At 39.5% G+C, this 16,120-nt stretch overlaps 1 long non-coding RNA gene across 1 annotated transcript; it reads right to left on the bottom strand.

Moving 5' to 3' along the window:
* Positions 1–13,461: 13,461 nt before the first annotated feature.
* On the bottom strand, positions 13,462–15,167 carry LOC122011659. The gene is made up of 3 exons (XR_006120004.1): positions 14,621–15,167; positions 14,408–14,535; positions 13,462–13,735 (listed from the first exon to the last, which is right to left on the bottom strand). It is a non-coding gene; the product is annotated as an uncharacterized LOC122011659 (long non-coding RNA).
* Between the last annotated feature and the right edge of the window lie 953 nt (positions 15,168–16,120).

Genomic DNA, 16,120 nt, shown 5'->3' with positions numbered 1-16,120 from the left:
GCGGAAGCCTGCTCGAGAAGGTCAAAATTTGGTTCGAGTGAGCCTTATTTCGGTTGGCTGAAATCACCCAGGCAAACGGAGTTGGAGCGGAAGACCCGGACCGAGGCAAGCAACATCGGAACAGAGGGCCCAGACCAGAAAGTCAACTTGGTTGACTTAGTGGTCCGGGCGCTCGGATCCATTCCGGGCACCCTGACCATCCGGGCGCCCGGAACCATTCCGGGCGTCCGGAGTTGGACTTTATCCAGATCACGGTCAAATTGCAATCCGTGCATCAGGGATAAAGTTTTATTCCCCATGGCATCCGGAATCCTTCCAAGCGCCCCGACCAAGGCTATAAATATAGCCTTGGTCCACAAGCTTCAAATCAACTCAAACAATTTATTTTCCAACACTTGTACGCCTTCTTTAGAGTTTAGCTTCTTTATTTGTGTGCTTCATTGCTATAAGAGGCTTCTCCGCCTGAAGGAGATACTAGTGCGACATCTTCCTTGGATTAACAACCTCCCCAGTTGTAACCAAGTAAATCCCTGTGTGCCTCGTCTTTTCTATTTTAATTTATTACTTTTATAATTTATGCAAGTGTTCTGTTGAAAGTTCGAGAAGGGTTGTGCTTTTATTTTTGCAGGCTATTCAATCCCCCTTCTAGCCGGCCCCAGCGGTCCAACAAGTGGTATCAGAGATAGGACACTTCAAGAGGACTAACTGCCGACTGAAGCAACGAGATGACCGGAGCTAACATCTATCCAACAACATTCGAGGGGGAGTTCGTGTTTTGGAAGCGACAGATGGAGGTTTATTTTAAAACTGATTTTGTTTGTTATTAATAATGACATATGGTTTTGATATGCCCAAAAGCAAAGAAGGAAAAGAACTTGAGGAGCATCAATGGACTGACGAGCAACGCTATGAATTCATGACAAACGGTAAGGCTGAGTCTTGCCTTTTGAGCGTACTACCTGTCCAGGATCTCGACAGAGTCAGAAAATACAAAAGCACAAAAGAACTTTGGAAAAAGTTCTTGAAGCTCTACGAAGAACCACTCGAAGTCGAATCCAACTCCTCGATGGACACTGAACCACCGTCAGAAGAATCCAAGACGGAGGAAATTGTCAGAACAACACTCACCGCGGAGTATCTACCAGGCGCAATCAGCTCTTCCTCAAAAAGCATCGAGAGCATCAATGAAGGGGGAGCAACGTCGGGAGAAAACAGCTCAGCAGGGGGAGAATCAACAGCTGACAAGGTAAATCAGGTATGGTCTTCATCTCCTGACCAACTGCTTAATTTGATCAATAAATTATCGAAAGATTTTTGTGAGTTAGAATTTATATTATTGAAACATTTTTATGAATTAGAAATTCAAAATAAAACAAAGAATAGTGAAATAAAAGAAGCTCTATCAACAACTTGTCGATTGAAGGATTTAGACAAGCTAAAAATAGAAAATGACATGTTAGAGTAACAAATACAGATTATACAATTTTTTGCATGTTCAAAATTCCTTGTTTTACATCTGAAAAATTACGATAAACTAAAATGAAAATTTAAAGAATTTGATCTAAAGTAAAAACTTAGACTTAGCATTTTTAATGTGAAAATTAAACATTTAATTTCTTTATGCGGCTTTGTTTAAGAAAGTGGTTGTTGTTCCAATAACCAAGAAAGCCTAGTTCCTCGCCACTGTCTGAAAGCCAAGTATGGAAATAAAAAGTTTAATTGACTAACTGAAAAAATATTAATTTGAAATTAATAATGCTTTAAAGAGTTACTCAATGTGTTTTAGAAAATTCTCAAAAATAATTTTTGCTTGCAAAAACTTAGAAAAATTATTGCTAAATATTCTTATGTAGAAATTCTATTTAAATTTTCATTCACTTAGAAATGTTTTCTAAAAATCATTGAAATAATTTTCAACATTTTCTAAGTTTTAACCCTTAGATTTTTTTTCTTCGAACCCCATTTTTTTTATGTGATCAAAGGGGGAGAAGGAAAAGTATAAGTCTAATGGATGTAGACCAATTTTTCACAATTTCTCTATCTTTTTGCACTTTATTGCAATATTAGCTATTCTATTCTTTATGTCTATTTACCCTAACTTAACTTGGATTGCTCAGATAAAAAAAAGGGGAGATTGTTGGAACCCCAAGATTGTTTTGGTGTGATCAACAAGTTAAGTTAGGTCCTATGGTATTTTAACCATATGTCTAAGTGTGTAGGAGCTTACGAGCACAGGTAGTCGAGCGGAAGACGCAGCTAGCGAGAAGGAGAGCACGGGAGTTAGCCGACGGGCTCGATGCGTCCGAGGGACAAGGCACTGCGGAAGAGTACACCGGCAGACGAGAAGGAAGCATGCGGTGGTTTCGAGGGACGAGAAGCCGGAGCGGAAGACTGCTCGAGGAGTAAGAGACGCAGCTAGTGAGAAGGTCGTTACGACGTGTGACCGAGGGATTAACACTGCGGATGAGTACGCTGGCGGATGAGAAGGAAGCACACGACGATTCCGAGGGACGAGAAGTCAGAGCGGAAGCCTGCTCGAGAAGGCCGAAATTGGGTTCAGGTGAGCCTTATTTCGGTTGGCTGAAATCACCCAAGCAAGCAAAGCCGGAGTGAAAAACCCGGGCCGAGACAAGTAGCACTGGAACAGAGGGCCCGGATCCATTTTGGGTGCCCGGAACCATTCCGGGCGCTCAGAGTTGGTCTTTTTCCAGATCACGGTCAAACCGTGATCCGTGCGTCGGGGATAAAGTTTTATCCCCCCAGGGCGCCCGGAACCCTTCCAGGCGCTCCGACCAAGGCTATAAATACAGCCTTAGTCCAGAAGCATTAAATCAACTCAAGCAATTCAGTTTCCAACACTTGTACGCCTTCTTTAGAGTTTAGCTTCTTTATTTGTGCGCTTCATTGCTATAAGAGGCTTCTCCACCTGAATGAGATACTAGTGCGACATTTTCCTTGGATTAACAACCTCCCCGGTTGTAACCAAGTAAATCCCTGTGTGCCTCATCTTTTTTGTTTTATTTTATTGCTTTTTAAATTTATGCAAGTGTTCTGTTGAAAGTTCGAGAAGGGTTGTGCTTTTATTTTTGTAGGCTATTCAATCCCCCTTCTAGCCGGCCCCAGCGGTCCAACAAGTGGTATCAGAGCCAGGACACTTCAGGAGGACTAACTGCCGACTGAAGCAACGAGATGGCCGGAGCTAACATCTATCCAACAACGTTCGAGGGGGAGTACGCGTTTTGGAAGCGACGGATGGAGGTTTATTTTAAAACTGATTTTAATTTGTTATTAATAATGACATATGGTTTTGATATGCCCAAAAGCAAAGAAGGAAAAGAACTTGAGGAGCATCAATGGACTGACGAGCAGCGCGACGAATTCATGACAAACGATAAGGCTGAGTCTTGCCTATTGAGCGTACTACCTGCCTAGGATCTCGACGGAGTCAGAAAATACAAAAGCACAAAAGAACTTTGGAAAAAGTTCTTAAAGCTCAACAAAGAACCACTCGAAGTCGAATCCAACTCCTCGATGGACACCGAACCACCGTCAGAAGAATCCAAGACGGAGGAAATTGTCGGAACATCACTCACCTCCTAGTATCTACCAGAAGACGCAATCAGCTCTTTCTCAAAAAGCATCGAGATCATCGATGAAGGGGGAGCAACGTCGGGAGAAAGCATCTCGGTAGGGGGAGAATCAACAGCCGACAAGGTAAGTCAGGTATGGTCTTCACCTCTTGACCAACTGTTTAATTCGATTAGTAAATTATCGAAAGATTTTTGTGAGTTAGAATTTATATTATCAAAATATTTTTGTGAATTAGAAATTTAAAATAAAACAATGAATAGTGAAATAAAAGAAACTCTAGCAACAACTTGTCGATTGAAGGATTTAGACAAGCTAAAAATAGAAAATGACATGTTAGAAGAACAAATACAGATTATACAATTGTTTGCATGTTCAAATTTCCTTGTTTTAGATCTGAAAAATTCCGATAAACTAAAATGGAAATTTAAAGAATTTGATCTAAAGTAAAAACTTAGACCTAGCATTTTCAACGAGAAAATTAAACATTTAATTTCTTTATGCTGCTTTGTCTAAGAAAGTGGTTGTTGCTCCAATAACCAAGAAAGTCAAGTGCCTCACCACTGCCTGGAAGCCAAGTATGGAATTAAAAAGTTTAATTGACTAATCGAAAAATTATTAATTTGAATTAATAATGCTTTAAAGAGTTACTCAATGTATTTTAAAAAATTCTCAAAAATATTTTTTGCTTGCAAAAACTTAGAAAAATATTTGTTAAATATTGTTAAGTAGAAATTCTGTTTAAATTTTCATTTACTTAGAAATGTTTTCTAAAAATCATTGAAATAATTTTCAACATTTTCTAAGTTTTATCACTTAGATTTTTTTCTTGGAATCCCATTTTTTTTATGTGATCAAAGGGGGAGAAGGAAAAGTATAAGTCTAGGGGGAGGTAGACCAATTTTTTACAATTTATCTATGTTTTTACACTTTATTGCAATATTAGTTATTTTATTCTTTATGTCTATTTATCCTAACTTAACTTAGGTTGCTCACATCAAAAAGGGGGAGATTGTTGGAACCTTAAGATTATTTTGGTGTGATCAATAAGTTAAATTAGGTCCTGTGATATTTTAACCTCGTGTCTAAGTGTGCAAGAGCTTAGTAGCACAAATAGTCGAGCGGAAGACGCAGTTAGCGAGAAGGACGATACGGGAGTGAGCAGACGGGCTCAATGCGTCCGAGGGACGAGGCGCTGCGGAAGTGTACACCGACGGACGAGAAGGAAGCGTGCGGTGGTTTCGAGGGACAAGAAGCCAAAGCGGAAGACTGCTCGAGGATAAAGAGATACAGCCAGTGAGAAGGTCGGCATGGCATGCGACCGAGGGACGAACACTGCGAATGAGTACGTTGGTGGACGAGAACGAAGCACGCGACAATTCCAAGGGATGAGAAGCTGGAGCGGAAGCCTGCTCGAGAAGGCAGAAATTGGGTTCGGGTGAGCCTTATTTCGGTTGACTGAAATCACCCATGCAAGCGGAGCCAGAGTGGAAGACCCGGACCGAGGCAAGCAGCACTGGAACAGAGAGCCTGGACCAGAAAGTCAACTTGGATGACTTAGTGGTCCGGGCGCCCGGAACCATTCCGGGCGCCCGGAGTTGGACTTTATCCAGATTGCGATCAAACTGCGATCCGTGCGTCGGGGATAAAGTTTTATCCCCCTAGGGTGCCCAGAATCCTTCCATGTGCCCCGACCAAGACTATAAATACAGCCGTGGTCCAGAAGCTTCAAATCAACTCAAGCAATTTATTTTTCAACACTTGTACGCCTTGTTTAAAGTTTAACTTCTTTATTTGTGCGCTTCATTGTTGTAAGAGGATTCTTCGCCTGAAGGAGATACTAGTGCAACATCTTCCTTGGATTAACAACCTCTCCGGTAGTAACCAAGTAAATCCCTGTGTGCCTCGTCTTTTCTGTTTTAATTTATTGCTTTTATAATTTATGCAAGTGTTTTGTTGAAAGTTCAAGAAAAGTTGTGCTTTTATTTTTGCAGGCTATTCAACCCCCCTTCTAGCCGGCCCCAGCGGTCCAACAGAAGAGTTTATGAATTTTACTAAGAGTCATCCAGAATGTATGAATGATGTCGAGTTACGGTGTCCGTGTAATCATTAGAAATGTAGGAATAGAGTCTTTCGTGATGAGGATATCATGAAAGTACATATATGTAGAAATAGTTTTGTGTCAAATTACTACAAATAGTACTGTCACAAAGAACCTTATTTGTATGAACCAATTGGGCTTTCTGGTGGTTTATCATTTGGCACAACTTTTACTCTGCCTGAATCATTAATTAATGATATTACAATGCAATTAATAGTTCATGATGCGATGAATGTTGCTGTTGAATATTCTAATATGGATAAAATACCAACATCTAAATATTAGCAACTATATAAAATGTTAAAGGCTAGTGAAGGAGAAGTGTTGGAAGACACTCCCTCTAGTCATTCCCAACTATCAGCCACTGCAAGGTTATTGAATATGAAAGCAAAACATTATTTTTTAAAAAGATGTTACTATGACATATGTCAATTGATATCAGAGTTGCTTCCTGCTGATAACATAATGACTGATAGTTTTTATAGTACAAAGAAATTGATTAGAGGTTTAGGTTTTCCTGTAGAGAAGATTGATTGTTGTATAAACAACTGTATGATATTTTAAAATGAAGACAGCGATTTGAGTGAATGCAAAATCTATACATACCTTCGTTATAAGTATGGTACTCGTATACCAGGGCAGAAGAAAAAAAAAAATTACATGGAAAGTGATGTATTATTTTCTGTTAACAGCTAGACTTCAACGCTTGTATGCATCTGCTGCTACAGCTTGCCACATAATATGACATCATGAGCATAAGCATGAAGGAGCTAGGTATAATGTGTCATCTTTGTGATTATCTTTTATGGAAACATCTGGATACTATATTTATCTCTTTTGTAATGGAACCACGTAATGTGAGATTATGATTTTCCGCAGATGGATTTCAGCCATTTTGTTAGTTAGGTATTCATCTTGGCTAGTTATATTTGTAGGTCTCTTGTGGCCGGCAAGAGGGGGGGGGGGGTGAATTGCCTTGCACAATAAAACAAACCAATACTTTCTCAAACAATTGGACTTAATACAATTACACACTTAATTAAGCAGAATAATAAAATGAAAATAAGTACGAGACAAGCAAGGTTTTTTACTTGGTTGACAATCACAGGATTGCTATTCTAAGGAAAGTAGGTACATTAAGAAAATCTCCTTATCGAACAAAAAGTCGGAGGCGGAGAAGCCTCATACACCAAAATCGCAGTAATATGAGCTGGTCGTGATGTTGATCGAGTCGTCGCGGCCCTGAAGGGTAGATGAATGTGAGTCAGCTGAGGAGCCGGATCTGGGGGTGACGACATGGGATCCGGCGCAGCATCGATCCAAAAGGCGACATGTAGTCCGAAATATGTCAATGACACCTAGGCCAGAATACCACAAAGGCTCGCAGGCCAGAACACGGAATGTAGGCCAGATAGTACCAATAACTTACAATCATAATAGCGGTGCGAAGAGCGAAACACAGCGGTGGCTCGAGCAATGGATTAGCGCCAAAATCATACGCCAACATGGATCGAATATTAGATGGGCGTCGGAAGTGTATGACAGTGCGGATTGAGGGCTGAACAGGCGCCGTGAATGTGACAACAACACTGGATGGTCGGATTTGGCAATAGAGGTGCCAACAACGGTGATGGAGGGTGTGCCACCGACGAAGGCCGTGGGTCAGCCAGTGGTTGTCGCTGGAGGTGGCATCGGAGGGCGGCAGCAGTGGTCGCTGGAGGTGGTAGCCGTTGGAGTCTGCAGCAGTCGGAGTCGACGACGGCGGCGGCAACAGTTGCTAGGGATAGCGGAGGTGCCTGTGAGCTCAGCGGCGGCCGTCTCTATGCGACGGAGAGAATTACGAAGAAAAACCTCCTGCGAGCTCGGAAAGGGGGCCCTCCTGCCGAAGAAGCGGGAGGGGAGAGGAAGGAGGCGTAGCCTGTGGCGAAGGCGGTGCCGACGTCGGCGCGAAGAGGGGGAAGCGTCTCCGAGTGCTGGGCGGTGATGATGACACGAGTCCGGTGATGTTTCCGTGAGGCGATGATAGCCTGAGAGGGAAGAGGAAGTGGCCACTGGAGTGGACGCCCAAGGCGGAGTGGTTAGCGACTGGTGTGCGACCGACGACCTACCGGCTCCGTGGGTGGCGGCGGAAGAAAAAACCCAGCCGTCTCCCCTCTCGAAGTAATGAACAACACCCCATATAAATTCAAAGCCCTAATAGTAAAAAAACAAAACTGTCCTTCCCTTCTTCCCTAATTACTCCTAGTTCTGCATCAAATGGAATACAGTGTAACGGAGGCATGTACTTGGAGAAAACTGTCATGAAAATCTTTTTCACCATGGAATAAAGTAATTTTGGTCATTCTTAATTTCTTTGTTTGTGTTTAGTTGTTCTCACTATTATGAAATTATTTTGTACTGCTTTACTTTGCAGATTTCATGAATGCCTACAAACACTAATTGAAAGAACTATAAAAAAAAAAGAGTTTAATTATTGTATATACGTTATCAAAGATTATTGATGATACTTCTATTTGTTTGAGTTTGTTTTTTCTTTCTATTTTTAGGTCTACATGATGAATCAATGTTTGGACACCTAAAATTAAAACAGAGTTTCTTGCTAATCACTTGAGATAAAAAGTTGATGTATAAAATCATAACATATGGTTAATTCTTTAGGAAAGCTCGACAAAGTAGATGCCATAGAGGTTGATGGATTTATCTTCAGCTAAATCTCCTGTCAACATGGAACAAAATATTTGTTGAGATTTTTTTTTTTTTTTTTTATGTTTTAAAGTTTTTACACATTTAGTAAACTGATGTCCGTTAAGTGTTTTTAGGATATTAAATCTTATTACCGTTAAAATTCTTTAACTACAGCTGTCATTTTCTAATTATACGGAAGATAGGATACTGACTCCATTTGATCCGACACGTGACATTGACCTAGCTAGCCCCATATATATCGCAAACCCGCCGATCGATAACTCGATCATCCGTCACTTGTCTCAGAGCTTTCCACCGCTTCTTGCGTCTTCCTCTTCGTCTTCTTCATGGATCCTTTCGCTTGGAGCATCAACGCAGACAGCTCCGCCCCGTCGATGGTGATTCCCGGGTGGGAAGCCGACGCAGGCGGCGTTATTCTTAGCATTGAGGCGCGGGTGGTGTTACGGCTCTTGGCGGGTGACCAAGACATGATGCCGCCCCAATTGATCTCACACTTTTGCCGGCGGAGGATTTCTTCTTCCGACGACGTCGCCGCCGAGCACTCCCACTCCACCATCCTCCAGCCCTACTACCTCATCAACAATGAGCCCGTCTGGGAGGTGCAGACGCAGCGGATGCTCTACCGCGTCGCGGCGAATCACGTGCGCCCTGCCGATCTCGACCTTCTCGCTCAAGCTTTCCGCACATACACCTACGCGGTGCTCGACCTATTTCCGATCACGGATTTGGTCTGTATGGAGTTCTTCTCCGTCATTGGAATCCCCGACGCTCCTTCCTCTTCTGACAGCCACCTTCGCTATTTGATTCCTATGGAGACCTATGAATACTTTTTCGAGGACGACGACGATGTCGACGTCGTCCAGTTCGGCAGAGGGCCGTGGCGGGCTTCCGCAGAGGCGGTGGAGGGTCTTCGGATGGTGACTACGACGAGAGAAGATACCTCGTGTCCCATCTGTCTCGATGACTTGGAGGAGATGAGTCAGGTTCTGGCGATGCCTTGCGGCCATCCGTTTCACGAAGGGTGTCTGCTGGAGTGGCTGAAGCGTAGCAATTCTTGCCCCCTCTGCAGATTCTCACTTCCGGACCCTGAGTAGTCTCTGGATCTATTGCAATTGAGGAAAGAAATTTCTGATCAGTTCAACTATTGGTTGGTTTGATGACGATGGTTAGTTATGTTCTGCTTTAGATTACTCTATGATTGTTGTTGTTTGTTTGATCGCCAAGATTGTCAATTTGATGATGTAAATGTCAACTATATTTTTTGATCGATCAGCAACTATATTTCTTGATCGATCAGTAAATCCTCAGTTACAATTTGATTCTGTTTGGTCATTCACAGTTTTTCCTTTACTTGCTAAACAGACGAACATAAGTGATGATGTAAGAACCAAGCCATTTTTTTAAACTTGATTTGATTTTTTTTTAAAAATAATTTATTATTTATTATTTTTTTAGGTTTTAAGTTTGCGCAAACAAATTAAAGTGATGAACGAATACATTAAATTTATTATTTAATATGATTTAGTCTGATATTAATTTTTCGTTCTATTATAAGGAATTAAAAAAATTGATCTATTTTAAAAGGAGTTAAATTGATATATTTTTTTAAAGATAAAAAAAATAATCAAAATACATCCTAAATTACAAAAATATTTTTTTTTCAAAAAAAATCAAAAGGATATTCAATTATATTATTTATCTTAAAAATATCCTTATTTCTAGTATTATTATAACAATTATCATTAGTAAATTTATAAATTAGTTAAACTTGGATTTATAAATTAGTTTAATTGATGAAAAATTAATAATGTATTCTCATTTAAATCTAATCGTTTGAGTGTTTTAAAGCTCAAAAGAAAATACTTGACCTAATAAATTAACAATTGATTTTGTGGACTATATATATACACACACACGATCATTTATTATATTCCATAGAAAAAATACACTAATTCTAAATATGTCTATTTGACTTATTTATCCGATTTAATTTAATTACTTGTCATATAGTTTCCTATATTCGGTTACTGATAACATAATTATTTTGTTGACCAAACAAAAATCCGTAACTGAATTATCATGATTATGTAAAATTTCTCACAATCTAACCAATATATCTAATTTAATTTCGAAGTTGAAGTTGTTGAGGAATTATCGAAAAAATAGATGGAAGAACAAAAAATTTATTTAAATAAATTGAGTTTAACGGTTTAATCGAAAATATTGCAGATTTATGGTTGCTCTATATATATAATACCATCGGAAGACTCAACTTGCACCGGCTACTTCATGCATGTTCCATTGCACGACCGTCAACATTGCTGCTTCTAAATAAGTCCTCCCGATGGAACCTTCATCTCCGACGGCCACCGCCCCTGTAGAGGACGTTGTTTTGGTGGATTTTCTATCACGCATAACCATCTCACCGAGCGTAGAACATACACATGCTCGGCAAGGTCGCCTGATTCCAACGCCGTCAGCCCCGCCCCGATTATCCATCCACTTCTCTCTTCTGACGTATCCATCCCGAGAGCCCCCGAACGACCAAGTCAACGTCATCTTTCACAGATCATTCGACCTCCTCATGCAGGAGCAGGCATGGGAAAGGGAAGCACGGGCGATGTTGGAGCAAGTGGCAACCGATTACGTGGAGCCTGTTAACCTAGACTTTATCGCACAAGTATTCTGCTGGTACACCTCCTTCTCCTTCCGCCGGGTACCCATGATGGATGTTGTTTCGATGGAGTTATCTTCCACCATTTTTGTCCGCACATATTATTTGGCCACCATTAGCCTCCTGAACATCAGTGACAATGACGACGACGATGACTATGATGACGATGACAACGACGACGATGATAATGATGAGGACAATGACGATGCTGATGATGAGGACGATGACGATGACGATGACGACGAGGATGACTACTTTGACTTAGTCGTCGACGATGACAACTTCGACTTAGTCGTGGACGATGACTATCGTACCTACTTCGACAGAGGTTCCAGGCCAGCATCTGCAACGACGGTGGAGGGCCTCAAGATGGTCACGACTGAGGAATCGGACTCTTGTTCCATATGTCTGGAGGATTTGGGGATGACGGCTCCAGTGTTGGCGATGCTTTGCGACCATCTCTTTCATCCGGGATGTCTAAAGAAATGGCTGGAACAGAGTTGTTCATGCCCTCTCTGCCGCTTCTCGCTTCCTCAAGAACAGTGGTAGCTTGACAGCTCACTGATCTGCAATTCCACATCGTTCATTTATCTCATATTCATTCTTCCATTTGCTTTGTTCTGCTTTAGACTCTAGATGCTCTGTTTAATTAGGGTTTCATGCGCTTCAATTATGATTAAGAGCATATTGATAGTTGGTACGGGGCAAATATTTTTTACTTCGTGATTAATTAGTAAATTCTTTGCAAAATATGATCTGTTGGATTTTACTCATGGTCATGCCAAACTATATTAATTTCCTGTTGTGGTTTCTTTTCTTATTTTTGCATATAATTTATTTCAACTTGAATAACATGAAATTAGATTGAATGCTTCGCGCTTCGTAAGAAAGGGGTGGTGCACGCGCTTTGTCAGTGGAAGATGAAATAATTGAATTAACACTGTAAAAAAAAAACCTTGTTTCAGAATAATTGGTAATACAAGATTACCGACAGAATTAATATTCTGTGAGGAATCCTGTAAATAAACAGAGCACTAATTTGTACACTTCTCCTCCTCGTGTCTGTGTCTGGCCTTTGACTATTCTCTCATTTCCAGTGATCTTCGGGTAAGTTCTCTCCTTTCCCATTCTTTTCTCCCCTTCCCGATCTCCGCCAGCCGCTAGCACCTAGCTGGTGGCTTTGCCGGCTGCTAGCACACGGCTAGCGGCTTTGTTGGTCGCAAGCATGTGGTTGACAACTTTATAGGCCGCTAGAACATAGCTAGAGGCTTTTTTGCTTGCCAACACGGGGCTAATGGCCAGCCACGTGCTGCCGACTTTCCCGACCGCTAGTATGCGGCTGGCAACTTTCAAGCAGCCAACCTTGTGCTGGCGGCTTTGCAGGCCGCTAACCGCATGCTGGCGGTTTTGCCGGCAGCCAGCATGAGGTCAGTGGCTGTGCCAGCCGCTAGCAAACCGCCGACAGCATTGCCGGCTGTTGGCAGAATGGTCGGCTGTCAGACGTACAGCCGACTACTTGGCCGATCGTTAGCCGGCAACGCTGCTAGCTGCAAGCTCAGCAAGCCAATATTTTTTTCTCGCCCTATCACAAGCTCGTGGCTACAAGGTCGATTCGCCGCATACTATTTTGTTAAATTTGTTTGTGATAAAATTTCACTATTTTTTTTGTTGTAGTATATTGCATTTGTTTCTCTTCTCCGGCTAGACTAGTCTTCTTTAGGTATAATTTAATATATAGTAAATATGAGATATTTTACATTGTTGAATTTAGATGTAGTCATTTCGTGATTTTAGTATTGATATGTTTATATTTATGTTAATTTTAAAACTCATTATCTTTTGGTTGGATCCAAAAAAATAGCATTGTTTTTTATTTGTTTGATTTGAAATCACTACAAGAAAACAAGGCTTTAGAGACGAAAAAATCTGTCTCTGAAAATCATTTTTCCGTCTCTAAAGAAAGTTTGAGACGGAATATTTCGTCTCAGAAATCCGTTAGTGAAAGACTCGTAGCTAATTTTTAAACGGAAATATTTCGTCTCTAATTTTAGAAACGGATGAAAAAACTGTTTATAAATCGATTTTCAAATTAACAAAAATAAAATTAATTTCAAATATAAATTCTGTCTTTAATTTTGTTTTAAATCTGTTATTAATCTTGTTTATAAATCAGTTTACAATTCTATTTATAAATCTGTATATAATTTTATTTTTAAATTTATCATTAAATATTATTATATTATTATATTATATTTTTATATTTTTCATCAATATATTTAATAATTCTTCATTTCAAATAAATTAAAAATTATTAAAAAGAAATAACTTCTAATTCCAAATGTATTATACAATTAACATTAAAATAAATAAATATTTATATTATCCAAACAAATTTGACCAATAATCAAACTATTAAGACTAAATTTTCCTAGATATAAATGATTTGTACATTCCATTTCTTGAATCATTTTCGAATCATCTCCTGAGATTTTCTTCCCTCTGCCTACTTTCTGTAATAACAAAATTTTTTCCTTTTCAATATTTTGTTCATCCATCCTCGAGCTAATAGCATCCATGCCTTCATTGCTCTCCCTGTCTTCGAATTTCATGAGATAAATTGCTTCTCTTGAACAGATTAATGAACCAACCAATTTTATTGAGAAAATCTAACAAATCAAAATATGAAACGAGTAAGTCTTACAATATCAGAATTTTTAATACAAAATAAATTAAAATTATACAAAAGTCATAATCAGTATCAATGATCACCCACTAATTAGTCCATAGTTGTTAATGCTAAAGAATTAACAAGGGAGTTTGGATTTTGGATTCTAAGACTAAGATTTGAAATAGCAAAGCAAGTATAAAATCAAACCTAATGAATAAAATACAATGTAAGAATTGAGAGTTAAGTCTAACCTAACTACAATTGCAGAAAATAAAAGTCAACATAAAGTAATTAACGAAACTAAGCATGGAATAAAACCTAGAGCATTAAAGAAACCTAATCTAACTTAACCTAATTGAATTTAAATGAAGACATAAAACTTAACAATTGAAAGAGCAATACAAAGCAAGAGTTAAGTAAACTAAGATGTATCAGATTGAACCTAATTATTGAAAGAGACATTTCACCGAACACACGACATGCAGGAATTAGAACCTAACTACAGAACATTTTATCAAACAAGTTGGGTGCATGAAACAATTAAAGTCAAGTGCGTGCAATCTAATTAAGGGAGATCAAGTTTGATATAAACATTCAATAAGAAACATAACACACATCCAACATGATAAAAGAAACAACCCAATAAATCTAATCAGGTTCAGATTATTACCCTTATTAGCAGTTTGTGGCTCTTCCGACGATGGTAAATCTGTCCAACAACCCTCACTGCCTCAGAATTCACTGATACACAACATTGGCACAAATCCAAGCACAAATGGCGTCACCGCAGCAATGGATCTGCAATCCAGAAGATGTCAATCTGTTGATAAGCTGTGACGGCTGTCAAACAGGGAATAGGAATAGAGATGACAACATCTCATACCTCCTTGTGGCTGACCAGATGGCCACGACACAATTGAAGGCGGCAACACGTGGTAACCCCTTGCAACTGCTGATTCGCGGAAGAACAACCCTACTCTCCTGTGTACTTAGCTCTCCGACGATGGCAGATGGAAGAGGAAGAAGTGGCAGCCGGTGAAAGAGATGGCGGCGACGCTAGCCACCCAAATTGCAGGTATTGTGGTCGGATGCGATGACGCCGGCTGCATCTAGGGCAGAGATGCAAGGGGAAAATGTAGAAGAGGATCGGGCCGCCTGATAGCCCAGAGAGCTTGGTGTTGGTGAGGGTCGCGGAGAGAAGGACTGCTGTCGGCGGTGCTCTCGTGACAATCGGCGCGGTGAGGACCTCCGCGACAAGGAGACGATGGCAGAGGAGGGAAGATGACGCGGAAGAAGAAAAAGGGGTGCCGGTTGGAGAAGATGAGGAGAAGAAGAAGAGCAGAGAGTAAACGGCGCGAGAGAGGAGGAATAATCGGGGCGGCGACGAGATAAGGTGAGCAAGGGTTCGACGATTAGGGAGGAGTAGGGCACGGTGAGGAATTATAACCAAAATTGATTAATTAAATTAGAAAAATTAGGTTTATTTTAATTAAAGCCTAAGTAATTTCTTTTATCAACTCCTACTAAATTGGATATTCTAAATATGCATTTCTCAAGCCCGCAAATACATCCCCTCTAATTACGCCTTATGAGTTTCGAAAAAAAAAATCTTAAAAATTTCTAAAATTCTATTAAGATTATTCCCCAATTAAATCTTATTATTTAATTATTATTATTATTATTTTATTACCGTAATTTACAATAAAAGTGCACCATTATTAATAAAAATCAATAAAAATAATAAGAATTCAGGGACTGTAGGATGGAGGACCTCACGGTCGCATGCGGGGGCTAATTGAAAAGGTCGCGAATCTTGCGACCTTGAGAAGCAACTGTAGACAACCTCAAGTGGTTGCAACCGACCTCACAACTATGTCCGATCTCGCAGCTGTGAACGTCCTTGCAGCCGTATGAGATGGCCACCAAGCATGAGAAAAAAAAATCAAAGGAGGGGGAAAACGAATTTGTACCTGCTCTAATAAAACCAAAGCCAAATTAGGACGAGGAGAAAGGGTTAGAAAATCTAATTCATATCTATTTTTATTTATAAAAAGTTATATGTAATTTCATATTAAATTTGGTTTAAATTCTTTCTTAAAGTTTTTTCATATATTATATTTTGTCAAAGTGAACATATTTATAAGTTCATGTCTCTGATTTATATAAATATAAAACAGATTTTATTTTCATTTAAAATTTTCATTAAATATAAAACAGATTTTATTTTCATTTAAAATTTTCATTAAATGTTTAAACGATCACAAATTCTGTTTATAATCCATATTTATTTTTTAAATAAAATTTATACATAGCTTCGTATCAAAATTTGTTTTAAATTTCTTTTCAAATATTATATTTCATTAAAGTTAAACAAATTAATTAT

This window comes from Zingiber officinale, chromosome 1A, assembly GCF_018446385.1.
Source record: "Zingiber officinale cultivar Zhangliang chromosome 1A, Zo_v1.1, whole genome shotgun sequence".
NCBI classification, from domain to species: domain Eukaryota; kingdom Viridiplantae; phylum Streptophyta; class Magnoliopsida; order Zingiberales; family Zingiberaceae; genus Zingiber; species Zingiber officinale.
This window is presented reverse-complemented; position numbering and strand designations above follow the sequence as displayed.